Source organism: Amblyraja radiata, chromosome 3 (genome assembly GCF_010909765.2).
Source record: "Amblyraja radiata isolate CabotCenter1 chromosome 3, sAmbRad1.1.pri, whole genome shotgun sequence".
NCBI classification, from domain to species: domain Eukaryota; kingdom Metazoa; phylum Chordata; class Chondrichthyes; order Rajiformes; family Rajidae; genus Amblyraja; species Amblyraja radiata.
Window position 1 is genome coordinate 65,953,035 of NC_045958.1, and position 14,088 is coordinate 65,967,122.

Genomic DNA, 14,088 nt, shown 5'->3' on the forward strand with positions numbered 1-14,088 from the left:
TGTCCTAGCTTTGTTTGCCCTCCCAAAATACATCACTTTGTACTTCTTGGGGTTAAATATAATCTGTCATTGCTAAGTCTACTTTACTAATTGCGAATCTCATTCTGTGGCCAAGTTATAGGAGTAGAATTGGGCCATTCGGCCCATTGAGTCTACTTTGTCATTCAATCATGGCTGATCTCTGCCTCCTAATCCCATTTTCATGCCTTCTCCCCATGACCCTTGACACCCGTTCTAATCAAGAATTTGTCTATTTCTGCCTTAAGAATATCCACTGACTTGGCGTCCACAGCAGAACGTGGCAATGAGTTCTACAGATTAACTACCTTCAAACTAAAGAAGTTCCTCCTCACCTCCTTTCTAAAAGAGCGCCCTTTAATTCTGAGGCTATGACCTCTGGTCCTGGACTCTCCCACTAGTGGAAACATCCTTTCCACATCCACTCTATCTATGCCTTTCATTATTCTGTAACTTTCAATGAGGATCCCCCCTCAACCTTCTAAACTTCAGTGAGTAGAGGCCCAGTGCTGTCAAATGCTCATCATATGCGAACCCACTCATTCCTGGAATTATTCTTGTAATCCTCCTCTGGACCTTCTCCAGAGCCAGCACATCCTTCCTCAGATATGGGGCCCAAATATGCTTACAGTACTTCAAATGCGGCCTGACCAGTGTCTTATAGAGCCTCAGCATTACATCTCTATTTTTATATTCCAGTCCTCTTGATATAAATGATATAAATCCCCATTGGGTTTGCCTTCCTTACTACCGATTTAACTTGCAAATTAATTTTTTGGGAGTTACTGCACCAGTACTCTCTATCAGCAACGTCACCAATTTTCATGTCATCTGCAAACTTACTAATCTTACCTGCTATGTTCACATCCAAATCATTAATGTTTTTAAGAAGCAGTAAGGGCCTTAACACAGATCCATTAGTTCACCACTGATTAATGAATTCCAAACAGAAAAGTACCCCTCCATCATCACCTATAAGTTTATTAAAGGCTTTTCGGAAGATCATCAACCACATTAACCTCATCCATGCACTTTACCAAAGGTTCTTCAAAAACTTCAATTAAATTAGTCAAAGACCGGTTAGGCCACATTTTGAGTATTGCAGCAGTTCATTTCACACTGTGGATGCTTTAGAGAGAGTGCAGAAGAGGTTTACCAGAATGCTGCCTGGATAAGGGGGGTATTAGCTACAAGGAGAGGTTGGACAGACTTAGATTGCTTTGTTTAGAATGCTGGAAGTTGATAGAAGTAGAACATTATGACAGGCATAGATAGGATAGAACCTATTTTCCAGGGTGAAAATGTCAAAGAGAGCCTAGCTATAAAGTGAAAAGGGCAAGATTTAAAGGAGATGTTTGGGGCATGTTTTGTCCGCAGAGGGTGGTGGATACTTTATACTTGCAGCCAGGGATGGTGGTGGAGGCAGATACGATAGTGTTGTTTAAGAGGCTTTGGATGGGCACCTGGATATGCAGGGAATGGTGGGGTATGTATAGGCAAAATATGTTAGTTTATCTAGACATCTACACAAACATTGGGGGCTGATGGGCCTATTCCTGACGTGCATCAGACGTGATATCACTGTTAATAAAACCATGCTAATTATCTTTCCATGTTCGTTCGTTCAACAACGAGGTCTGATTGACCTGGACGATGACACGTTGGCTTGGCTCGCCTCAACGGAGCTGCAGGTCTAAAAGACATACGACAGAAGAAGACGATCTTTCCATGTCTTTCCAAGTGTAAATTGACCTTGTCACATAGAATTTCTTCCAATAACATCTCTGCCATTGACATCTGCTTCACAGGCCTGTAATTTCCTGGCTTATCCCTGCTGCCATTAGATACATTCATGGAGTACTGTAGTCCTTTGAAATTACTGGCTAGAGTGTCCATTTGTTGACTCTGAAGGGATACAAACTAGGCTAATGTATGACGTTGCTTGTTGAAATGACTGACTGCCCATCGAAGAAACATACTATTGTGAGTCAATTTTTACCATCAATATTAACTAACATGATGTATTAGTTTTGGTGACAGCTTAATTGACTTGTATGTGATCCATGCCACAGTTGAATAGTCCACTGATGTTCATTGTCTGCAAATCACTGAATGAATTAGATGGATGACCTGCGGCAACTATGGCCTATTTGTGAATCTGAAGTTTATCGTCAGGAAAGACTAACCTAGCTTGTTAGCAAGTTAGACGTTGCATTGCATAAAGGTACAAAACTGTGTCTTGGGGAGGGGATAGAAAGTGAATTAGTAGCATTTATCCATACATTGATTTAGTTTCCTCAGAAAAATTATAAGAATTGTTCGGAGAATGCATTCATGTTTGGTGCAATTAGGTTCATTGTGAAAGCCTAAGCTGTTTAGAAACAGAGGCTCAGTGAGTTTAAAAGAAGTAGGCCCGACAGACCTGAATTTAGGCAGATAGTTGGGAAACTAATCAAAGTAAGTAAAGCAGTGATTTAATCGCAGGAATGTCAGTTTTTTTTAACATTTACTTTTTATATACTTGTATGTAAAAAGTAGAAGCATGGCAAGGACTGGGAATGCTGATCCTGTGCCACGTAGATATCCCAGTTTGTTTCCCGTGTCCTGGGCAACACCAGGTACAGGATGTCTTGTCAGAATTTGAAACAGAAATTATGAAAAAAACAGATGTTTCATTTACTTCAAAAAGGAATTGTTGGCCTCTGTATCAGAAACATACCTTAACATTGTGTCCTACTTCTTTCCATATGTTCAGAAACTCTTAAATTATTCAATTAGAACGTAGAATTAATTATGCATTTCATCAGATTACAAACACTGGGGTCAAATGTACTTTTATCCTTTGCACTAAAATTGATTAACTGATGTTTGTGAAAATAGCTGAGGCATTCCTCAAAGCCTACCCTAGACTTGTTGTCTGACCTGCTGGCTAGCATTTACAGGAGTATGCTGGTAATTATCTGCTTTTCAGGGTGTAAAATAAGAACATGGCAGAAGCACGTGCCAGTCACATATCAACCATCTTTCTGTTGAGCCCGTGTTCACTCTGCTCCGTTGTCACACTGTTAACGTCTGGTGAAGCTGGAAAACTCCAGACCTTTGCACCAGCAAATGGCCTCCACTCATGGCACTGAGCTTTTTTGGTGCATCTGGTTTGTTGAATGGTGGGAAAACTCTACATGAGATGTTGCGAGGGGGGGGGGGGGGGGGGGGGCGGTGGTGGACACGGGCTGCTTAGCTTAAACTGAGACATAGAAGTAATGGTGGGAGAGGGAAGCAATGATATAAAAACCCACGCTGGCTGTAAATAGTTTAAAAATGTACCCATTTGTTCCAGTTTTCAGTGATGCTTCTCAGCTGCATTTTTTTTTTTGGGGGGGAGGGGGGTGCGAGGTGATTTAGGTATATGGCACACAATTCGCACACAATGGCAGATCAGCAAGGATAGTAAGGAGTGACAGAGCAGTGTGAAGTGCAGCTGTTAGTATGCAGAAAATAGTTGGGAGCAGTTGGCCAGACAGTCCAATCTTTTGTAACCTCGTCTGGCAATGTTTTTAACTTCACTTCCTTTGTACATTTAAAAAAACAGAACAGGTTCTGACAGCATTTTCTGTAGTCTTTTCTGACTGAAGTTGGAACTAAATAAAGAACTCAACAGAACATTTGGCACCCATCAATGTGTTAGACATTCTGCTACTAAGCAGTATGAGCAGATTGAACAGATATTAGTGAAGCTCTCGCAGTTAAATTTCACCCTGGTAATTGTTCTATTGACCAGAGAGAATTGATAGAGAGAAAATTTAATAGAGAGTTAGATAGAGCTCTAGGGGCTAGTGGAGTCAAGGGATATGGGGAGAAGGCAGGCACGGGTTATTGATAGGGGATGATCAGCCAGTCCAGGGTCATGTATAAGGTTGGCACTGTGGCACAATTGGCAGAGTTTACTGCCTCACAAAGCCAAAGATCTGAGTTTAATCCTGACCTCAATGGTTCAATCATTCAATCTGCGCAATGGTGCCTCCAGATTCAGAGACAGTTTCTTCGCAGCTGTTACCATACAACTGAACCATTCCACCAACAGTCAGTCCTGAGCTACTATCTACTCTCACTCATAGGAGGAGCCATCTTGGGGAACGGCTGCTAACCAGCAGCCGTCCGTTTAATTCATTTTTTTTCCAGTTTTTAGTTAGTTTTGTTCGTCGTTTTTTTTTTTGGAGAAATGGACTTCTTATTGTGGGGGGAAGGAGGTAACCTTACTTCTAGGTCCCTACCTGGTCGGTGAGGCAGCTTTTTCTCTGGGCTGCCCGTCGACCCGTCCTCGTGGCCTACCAGCGGGCTTGGAGCGCCGTTTCCTGGTGGGGACCGCCCAGCACCTCGGCTTCGGTGGCGGCACAGCGCTGGAGCGCCATCGCGGAGCGGAGCGGGCGATGCCTTGCCTGGGTCGCCGCGCTGGATCGACGCGCTGGAGCTCCGGTGAGCTGGACCGCCGAGAGCAACACCTCCGGGCTGCGGGTCTGCGGAGCGGAGCGGGCGGCGCCGACATTAACATCGGGAGCCTGGGAGCTCCAACCCGGTGCGTCCTTGTCGGCTGCGGAAGCCGACAATCCCCTACTAGGAAGCGGCCGTTCCAGGTGGCCCAGCCGCTGTGAGGACTCTCCCGACGCCGGGGCAAGACCACCCGGCTAGAATGGCCAGGAACATCGGGCCTCCGTTGAGGCAACAGCGGTGGCCTTAATAGGCCTGACTTTTGGGAGAACTGGGGTTGGGGACTGGACTTTTGTGCCTTCGCCCACAGAGGTAACCACTGTGGGGGGATGATTTTTCTGTGTGTAAGGTACTTTGTTAGTCTGTGTCCAAGATGGCTGTCGGAAGAGAGAGTGGACGCTGATGCGCTTTAGCTGCCGCTGCTCTCTCTTCACATTGTGTTTTTTTAATTTTTTTTATTTTGTGTCTTTGAAGCGATTTCTATCTTTAATATGTGTATTGATGATGTCCTTATTATTTATTTTTCTCCGACTATATGTTTTTTTTCTCTTCTGTTTAATCTTTGTAAGGTGACCTTGAGATTTGAAAGGCGCCCGAAAATAAAATTTATTATTATTTTTATTATTATGATCGCAATGAATGGCGGTGCTGGCTCGAAGGGCCGAATGGCCGCCTCCTGCACCTATTTTCTATGTTTCTATGATAAGAAACCGTGGAATATTAGCATAATAAATCAGATTCAGTAAATATGCTGATGTAATTTTTTGATCACCGCATCGGTGTGAAGGAACTAGGCTAGGCTGCTAGTAATGTGGAAGCCTAGGAACTTATCGACCATCTTTCCAGCAGCTCTGTTGATGCGTGCAGGGTTGTGTTCACCCCTTTGCTTAAATTAACAACCGACTCTTTTGACTTGCTGATGTTAAGTGCCCAATTGTTGCCTGGACACCTTGACACAAAGTTCTCGATCTCTGTCATGTACTCTGTTTCATCGTTGCTGTTGATCTGGCTGACAATAGTTGTCTCATTGGTGAAGATCAAATTGGCTTTGTATTTGGCCACACAATCATGGGTGTACAGGGAGTAGAGCAAGAACCCTGAGAGCATTGGTGTGTTGATGGTCAGGATTGAGGAATCATTATGACCAATTCTAACCAACTGAGCTCTGTTGGTATGGAAGTTCAAAGCTAGTTGTAGATGGAGACTAGAGTCAAGAAGCTTAGGAAAGTTTAAGATGCAGCTTTCAGTTTCTTAGTACCAATTTTCAAATTGCTGCCAATTTTTGCAGTTTTGGTCTCCAAATTTGAGGAAGGACATTCTTGCTATTGAGGGAGTGCAGCGTAGGTTTACAAGGTTAATTTCCAGGATGGCGGGACTGTCATATGTTGAAAGAATGGAGCGACTGGGCTTGTATACATTGGAATTTAGAAGGATGAGAGGGCATCTTATTGAAACATATAAGATTATTTAGGGATTGTACACGCTAGAGGCAGGAAACATGTTCCTGATGTTGGGGCAGTCCAGAATCAGGGGCCACAGTTTAAGAATAAGGGGTAGGCCATTTCGAACGGAGATGAGGAAAAACTTTTTCACCCAGGGAGTTATGAATCTGTGGAATTCTCTGCCTCAGAAGGCAGTGGAGGCCGATTCTCTGGATGCTTTCAAGAGAGAGTTAGATAGAGATCTTAAAGATAGTGGAGTCAAGGGATATGGGGAGAAGGCAGGAATGGGGTACTGATTGTGGATAATCAACCATGATCACAGTGAATGGTGGTGCTGGCTCGAAGGGCCGAATGGCCTAATCCTGCACCTATTGTCTATTGTCTAATAGACAATATCTGAAGTTCCTTCTTGCACAAAGGAACTGCAGATGCTGGTTTAAACCGAAGATAGACACAAAATGCTGGAGTAACTCAGCGGGTGAGGCAGCATCTCCGGAGAGAAGGAATGGGTGATATTTTGGGGCGAGACCCTTCTCCAGCATTTTGTGTCTATCTATGACTATGTAGCATGTGGCTTCAGTGTTGCAAGGTATTAGGGTGAGTGGACTTGGCAATGTCCAATGCAGTCAGCTGTTTCTTAGTATATGGTGTTAATTATGGCAATGGTAGCTTGGTGGTCAAATCACTAGTTTATAAGATGCATTCACAAGTTAGCAATGCAGCAGAAAAATATGAATTGTTTATAATATGGAATAAAAAACAGTATTGGGTTAACAGCAAACTACAGTTTGTTGTGCAAATCTATCTGGTTTTCTCTCACTATTTCCTTATCTTCTCTATATCAATCAGCAGATGAACTGTAAGACCGTAATTTCCTTTTGAGATGCTACTCTTTTGTGTCAAGAATAGAATAGAATGCTTTGTCATTTAAACAGCTTGGTTTGAACGAAATTGCATTTTCTACAGTCTTACATTACAAAAAAACCCAAGACCCGCACTTAACACAGTTTACATAAACATCCATCACAGTGGAGCTCCAACACCTCTTCCCTTTGTTCTTCTCCCGCGATCCAGCAGTCCAACTGCAGCGTCGAGGCGAACTGGGGCTCCCGATGTTAAAGCCCCCAGCGGGCGATGGTAAGTCCTGTGGCCTTTTAAGCCGGGTGATGTTAGGCCGGGCTCCGTGTCCTTTAAACCCCGCGATTCCAGCAGGAGAAATTGCCATTGTGGGAGCTCCAAGAAGCGGTCTCCCACCAGGGACCTGCGAGCTCCCGATGTTCCTGTCCACCGGGCCTTCGGCCGGAGCCTCCGAAGCTCCGGAGTCGGGTCGCAGCCGCGTGCCACCACAGCTCTTCCCGTTCCGAAGACGGCTAGCTCCGCGATGCAGGTCCGCAGGCTCCGCGACTCGAGCCCTCAGGGTGGTCCCGGCCGGAGGCTGCCGCCGGCTCCACGATGTTAGGCCCAACGACATCGGAGACCCGACTGGGAAATGGTCGGGCCCCCGAACGGGGAAGAGATTAAACGGTCTCCCCCACCCCCACATATGCACAGCTAAAAAAAAAAATAAAAACTAGACTCAAGACATACATTTAACAAGACAACATTTAAAAAAAAGACAGACGGACTGTAGTTGAGCCGCTGCCAATAGGCGCCGCCACACCGCACGCAGTAGCAATTACATTTATTTGGAAAGCCTACGACCCAGCATTAACATCTTTCATAGCATCATGGAGGAGCCATACAGCATGGAAACAGCCGCTTTGGCACAACTTGCCCATGCAAACCAAGGCTCACCTGCTTTTGTTTAGTCCAATGTGCTTGTGCTTTCCTATCCATGTACTTGTCCAAATGTCTTTAAAATGTTATTATGGTACCTGCCTCAACTACCTCCTCTGGCAGCTCTTCCATATACCCACTACCCTCTATGTGAAAAGGTTGCTCCTCGGGTTCCTGTTAAATCTTTCCCTTCTCACCTTCAAGCTCTGTTGCCTGGTTCTTAATTTCCTCACTCTGGGTAATAGATTCTGTGCATTCACTCTATCTATTCCCCTCATGATCTACACCTGTACAATATCACCCCTTAGCCTCCTGTTCTCCAAGAAATAATATCCAAGCGTACCTGACCTCTCCCTATAGTTCAGTCCTGTCACCATCCTTGTAAATCTTCTCTGCATTCCTTCCAGCTTAATGACATCCTTCCTGTAGCAGGGTGACCAAAGCTGAACACACTACAAAGCACGAAGTAAATCAGCGGGTCAAGCAGCACCTCTGGAGAACATGGATAGATGGCGTTTCGGATTGGGACTCTTCTTCAGACAATACTACAAATGCAGCCTCACCAACGTCCTCACCAAGGCATCTTGTATATGTTGACATCCTTCCAATTATAGGAAGGATGTCAACAAAATAGAGAGAATACAGAGGAGATTTACTAGAATGTTGCCTGGGTTTCAACAACTAAGTTACAGAGAAAGGTTGAATAAGTTAGGTCTTTATTCTCTGGAGCGCAGAAGGTTAAGGGGGGACTTGATAGAGGTCTTTAAAATGATGAGAGGGATAGACAGAGTTGATGTGGACAAGCTTTTCCCTTTGAGAATAGGGAAGATTCAAACAAGAGGACATGACTTCAGAATTAAGGGACAGAAGTTTAGGGGTAACATGAGGGGGAACTTCTTTACTCAGAGAGTGGTAGCGGTGTGGAATGAGCTTCCAGTGGAAGTGGTGGAGGCAGGTTCGTTGGTATCATTTAAAAATAAATTGGATAGGCATATGGATGAGAAGGGAATGGAGGGTTATGGTATGAGTGCAGGCAGGTGGGACTAAGGGAAAATAATTGTCCGACACGGACTTGTAGGGCCGAGATGCCCTGTTTCCATGCTGTAATTGTTATATGGTTATAATGAACACAATTGTGTTGGATTTGAACATGGCAAAAGCACTGCAAGTTTAGCTAACCTTGCATGAACATTCTTTTGAATATAGGGGAACATGTTCAAAATGGAAGAGCTGGAACAGCTTCACACATTCAGAGAATGAAACTTATAATCCTTGAACAGGTTGCATCCTACCAAAGGATAGAACTACCACAGTTGTTGGCATCAGAGGTGCAGGTTGGAAGGAATTGAACCTGGTAAACTTCTACATTGATTCTGGATCCCAAGAAGTCTCATGGCATTTTCAAATGCTTGTAAGGAAACCTTAGTTTAGTTTAGAGAAATAGTGCAGAAACAGGCCATTCGGCCCACCGAGTCCACACCAATCAGCGATCCTCATAGACTACACACTAGGGCCAATTTACAATCTTTACTGAAGCCAATCAACCTACAAACCACGCGGCCACAGGTTGAACGTATAAACTTCACACAGACTGCACCCGTAATCAAGATCAAACCCGGCTCTCTAGCGCTGTAAGGCAGCAACTCCACTGTTGCGCCACTGTGGCTCTACAACTCTCCACAATTAGAAACTCTTGATAATCACTTGCTATCTTCTTTGACTGTTTTTGTCAAGTTAACGCTTGTAGATGTATCTATATGTCATAGTGTTTGGTGTGGCCACCACGTGTTCTTGTGGAAGTGAAGTCCAATCTAAGGACACCATCCATCAATGGAATTGAGACTGAACAGTTTTAGCAGCTCTGGTAGATCCTTTGAGATTCTGAAATCTATCAGCTGCTGCAGGAGAATTATATTCCGCCACAGTCTATAATTGCATTGCTCGTATATCCATCCCTATTATTGTTGTAAAGCAGAATACTACCTAGCACTGATTCCATGTAGAATGTAAAAGTGAATGCCAGAAGCATCAGCAGATATTTAAAAATGAGCTGCCAGCATGGGGAAACAACATAACATAAATGGAAGAAGCAGTGTGCAGGCAACAAAGAAAATAACAATTACCAATCAACAGATTGACTAAATTTTCTATGTAGCAAGTGATAGGAGGTGGCTCCATGATGCTCAATGATGGTGAATCAGAGAATGCGAGTGCCAAGGAGTAGACTGCTTAGTTCACAGAAACACCATGGAAGCTGGCTCTTTGGCCCACCAAGTGCACGCCAACCATCAATCATACCAGTTCTATGTTATCCCGCTCCCTGCATACACGGGGAATTTGTAGAGGCCAGTTTACCTGCAAACCCACACGTCATTAGGGTGTGAAAGAAGCCAAAGACGCTGGAGGAAACCCACATGATCACAGGGGAACGAGCAGACTTCGCACCGACAGCACCGAAGGCCAGGATCGAACCCTGGTCTCTGGCACTGTGAAGCAGCAGCTGTATCATGATGTCTTCAGTCAGGAATGTGCATCTCGTCCCCCTTCAGCAAGAATGTTTGCACCACCTTCTCAAGGAAAAGAAGAGATGAGAATTAAATGCTGGCCTTATCAACATTTTTCTGAGATGAATGTAAGAAAGAACTTGTTGAAGACTGGTATCTATGATAATAGCGGTATCATACGTGAGCCTTGGGAAACGTTGTCACGTTAGTCACTTCTGGGGCATTATGCATGAGACTAATACAGTATCTCTTTAACTCAACATTACACATACACCTTACAAACACGCGTCATTTGTTAGTGGAAATTCTACAGTGAAGCATAATCATGCGTTGAATTGCAATGAAATGTTATTGAAACCAATTACCGTTGGTGGTCAGTGGGGATGAGGGAAGAAATCACTTCATTCTATTTTTATCCTCATTCACCAGGCTAATTCCCTATTCCGCATAGATGGGCATCAAATTTGTCAAAAAGTGTCATGACACGGCATGTTGGTTTTAATAAACAGAGATGTTTTGGCCTGTCCAGAGACTAATCTTCAGTGAGACTATTTACAGGAAGTTTTGAAACAAGTTTTGCTAAATGTATGCCAGTAGATGTACTGTTGTTATTAAACAAAACAGCCAATTTCTAAATAGCATATAACAATTAAAATTTGTGAGCCATCATGTACAGTGATCTTTAAGATTGAGTCTTTATGTTTATGTTTATAATTTCACCAAACATTTAACTCAAGTAGACTTTTTTCAAAGTCAATACTGCATATATATTTAGGGCCACGTTAACACATTGGTTTTTATTTTGTGCATCAGGATTCAAAGTGGTCCAAGTTACTGGAAAATTTGATTCATGTGCATGAAGAGCAATGTTTACTTGGCAGGAAGAATTGCACATAATGTCCTGTCCAAACTTTGACATTCCTATCAATTTTTTGTTCATGGCTATTTGATGACTGAGGACCACAGACTTTTACAATTGTTAAATATATTTGGTTTATGAAGAGCCATTGCTAATAATTGTTTACTTCAGAGCTCCTTTTGGTATGCCAACATATTTATGCTGAGAATTTGGACGTATCTCTTAACAGCTTAAGTAAAGTCTGTACATAATCTCAGTGTGCCTGGTTTTACGAAGGTGGAATGGTAGGAGGCAAAATTGTCACAAACAGATAATCTACTGGTTCAAAATAAATTTATTCGAATTTGACCTGGAATGCCATCAAGTGACTGAATGAAAGAGACTTTTTGTGGCAGATGGAACCACGGAACTGGGGAACCCGTCCCAAGGATCCGGATGCTCAGCCGGCCACGGAATGGAGGACCTGTCCAAAGGCTCGGCTGCCGCAGAACAGGGAACACGCCCAAAGGCTCATCCGACTGTGGAACCAGGAAATCGCCCAAAGGCTCAGCTGACCGTGGAACCAGCAAACTGCCCAAAGGCTCGGTGGGCCGTGGGACCAGGAAAGAGCCTCAGTAGATGTTGGACACGAGGAGTAGGAACCGGTAGGGTGAACCGGGGTATTGCATCCAGCGCCTTCAAGGTCAACTGCAGGAGGCACCCCCGGGGCACAAAGATGGCCAGTCGAGGAGAGGGACGCTGGTTTACAGGCCAATCCGGTCAAAGACGACGGAGAGAGGCCCTACAGGAGCCTGGGGTTTGCCTGGTTTCGGAACTGCTCCAGTTGATCAAGTGCATGGGAAATGGTGCCAAAACATGGTGGCGTCTGCATGTGTAAACATGCAAAAAGAATTTAACTGTGCAATTGCACATGTGACTAATAAATTACCATTGAACCATATGCTGAGCTCCAGTATGACCATCATCATCATTCCCCTTGAATTTTCGGTTGCCTATGTCGAGGGCACGAGAACTGAGTAAGAGAGCAGGATATTCTCTGGATGCTTTCAAGAGAGAGCTAGATAAGGCTCTTAAAAATAGCGGAGTCAGGGGATATGGGGAGAAGGCAGGAAGGGTACTGATTGGGGATGATCAGCCATGATCACATTGAATGGCAGTGCTGGCTTGAAGGGCCAAATGGTCTACTCCTGCACCTATTGTCTATTGTCTATTAGGGATGAGTTGCAGAGCCAAAATTCAAACTAAAATACATCCAGATCTGATGCAGACGCCCAATTAATTATGACCTTAATATTCTCTGTTTTTTAATATAGGAAGGATGTTTGTCTGCTCCCACGTGTGCCCTATTTTTAACTAGTTTCAGAGGCAGTTTGCAACATGGGGCATTATTTTTAGTTTTGTGGGGAAAATATGTTTTTCTGTTACTTCTGAATTTATGGTGAATATTTATGTTGCAGTCTTTTTTTGAGTGACAAATTTTTCCCATATCCGTTTTCCTGTTACTTTGGCTGAATCAACCCATAAATTCCATGTTTTTCTCTCTTTATTTGCCTTTCTCTACCCATCTTAAACTCATGCAATCATCAAACATTCCTTTTTCCTTATTTGGATACTCTGTCTTCACCATTCTTACCCCAAGTCTTGGCTGTCCCAGACCTGGATAAGCCCACAGTCTTCATATAGCTGAATCAATCTTTTGATTTCATTATCACATCGGCGTGCATTTGTGCGAAATGGCAATTGCTGCTCTTAACTACAGTACAATAAATACACTTAATATATATTTCATTTGTGGATGAATACTTTGGGAGTTCCTGATTGGGGCTTTAGAAACATTATTTTTAGGACTGGACTATTTGTCCCTGAGATTATCTTCGCCCCTCTCTGAGAGCCTTCTGAAAATATTTGTTTTTCAAAGATGTGAATATTCCAATGTACAAATAACCAGCCTCCTGTTTTTGACCATTAAATTCGGGTAAGCTGAGATTTCATTGTCCATGTTCAAACTTGCATAAAGTTCCTTTCAGACATTCCTCTTGGGCTGAGGGATCTGGATTGGTTCCAAGATAAGGATAATTTTGATGTTACAGTTGGCTGCCTTGATTTCAAATCTCTTCATATCTTTATTTTTCTCTCTCTCCATAATCTTTCATTTTATCACAATGTGAATTATTTCCACACTCATTCTGGCTTCTTGATCATCCATGAATATCGTACCATTGGTAACTGGTAGGCTCCACGCTTTCCCAATTAGCCCTGAACCCTCTTCACCTCTCTTAACCTATCACCACACCACCCCAACCACCTCTTTTTTAACATGGCTAAAAATGTAGGTTGTATGAACCATGAACCAAGTTTTGGTCATCAGTTCTATCATACGACTTGATGTCAATAAATCTAGGTGGGACTATTGTTAAAACATTGTTTCCAAGTATTTGTAAATTGTTGTTAAACACTCATTAAAAATAGTAACGACCCATTTTGTATACAGGAGACGCAAGAAATTGCAGACACTAAAATCTTGAGCAAAAAATAAAGTGCTGAAGAAAACATCTGGGTCAGGAAGCATCTGTGGAGGGTAGATGTTATTTTGGGACAGGACCCTTCAGACATTTTATATAGATTATTTTCAAAATCAGCAATGTCTAAAAAACATTGTTCATAATCTGAAATTGTGCGGCATGTTTCTGAATCACAAATCAAAATCTCATCTTATAAAAATTAACATAGTGGTACGTTATAATAAGCATTTAAAATAAAATATAATTTTATAATCATCACAATGTGAGTATTGCGTTTGTATGTGTGGAAAAAATTGAGATTCAAACCAATATTTTTAATAAATATGGACACAAAGTGCTAGAGTAACTCAGCAGGTCAAGCAGCATCTCTGGAGCACATGACAGTCCATATTCTCCAGAGATGCTGCCTGACCTGCTGAGTTACTCCAGCACTTTGTTTTCTTTTTTTGTAAACCAGCACCTACAGTAGGGTCTTTGATTCT

At 43.1% G+C, this 14,088-nt stretch overlaps 1 protein-coding gene across 4 annotated transcripts in view; it reads left to right on the forward strand.

The window, feature by feature from the left end:
* The window catches only part of ric1 (RIC1 homolog, RAB6A GEF complex partner 1), a 131,773-nt gene that overhangs the window by 39,641 nt on the left and 78,044 nt on the right, over window positions 1–14,088 (forward strand). The gene's annotated exons all lie outside the window — the stretch shown is intronic.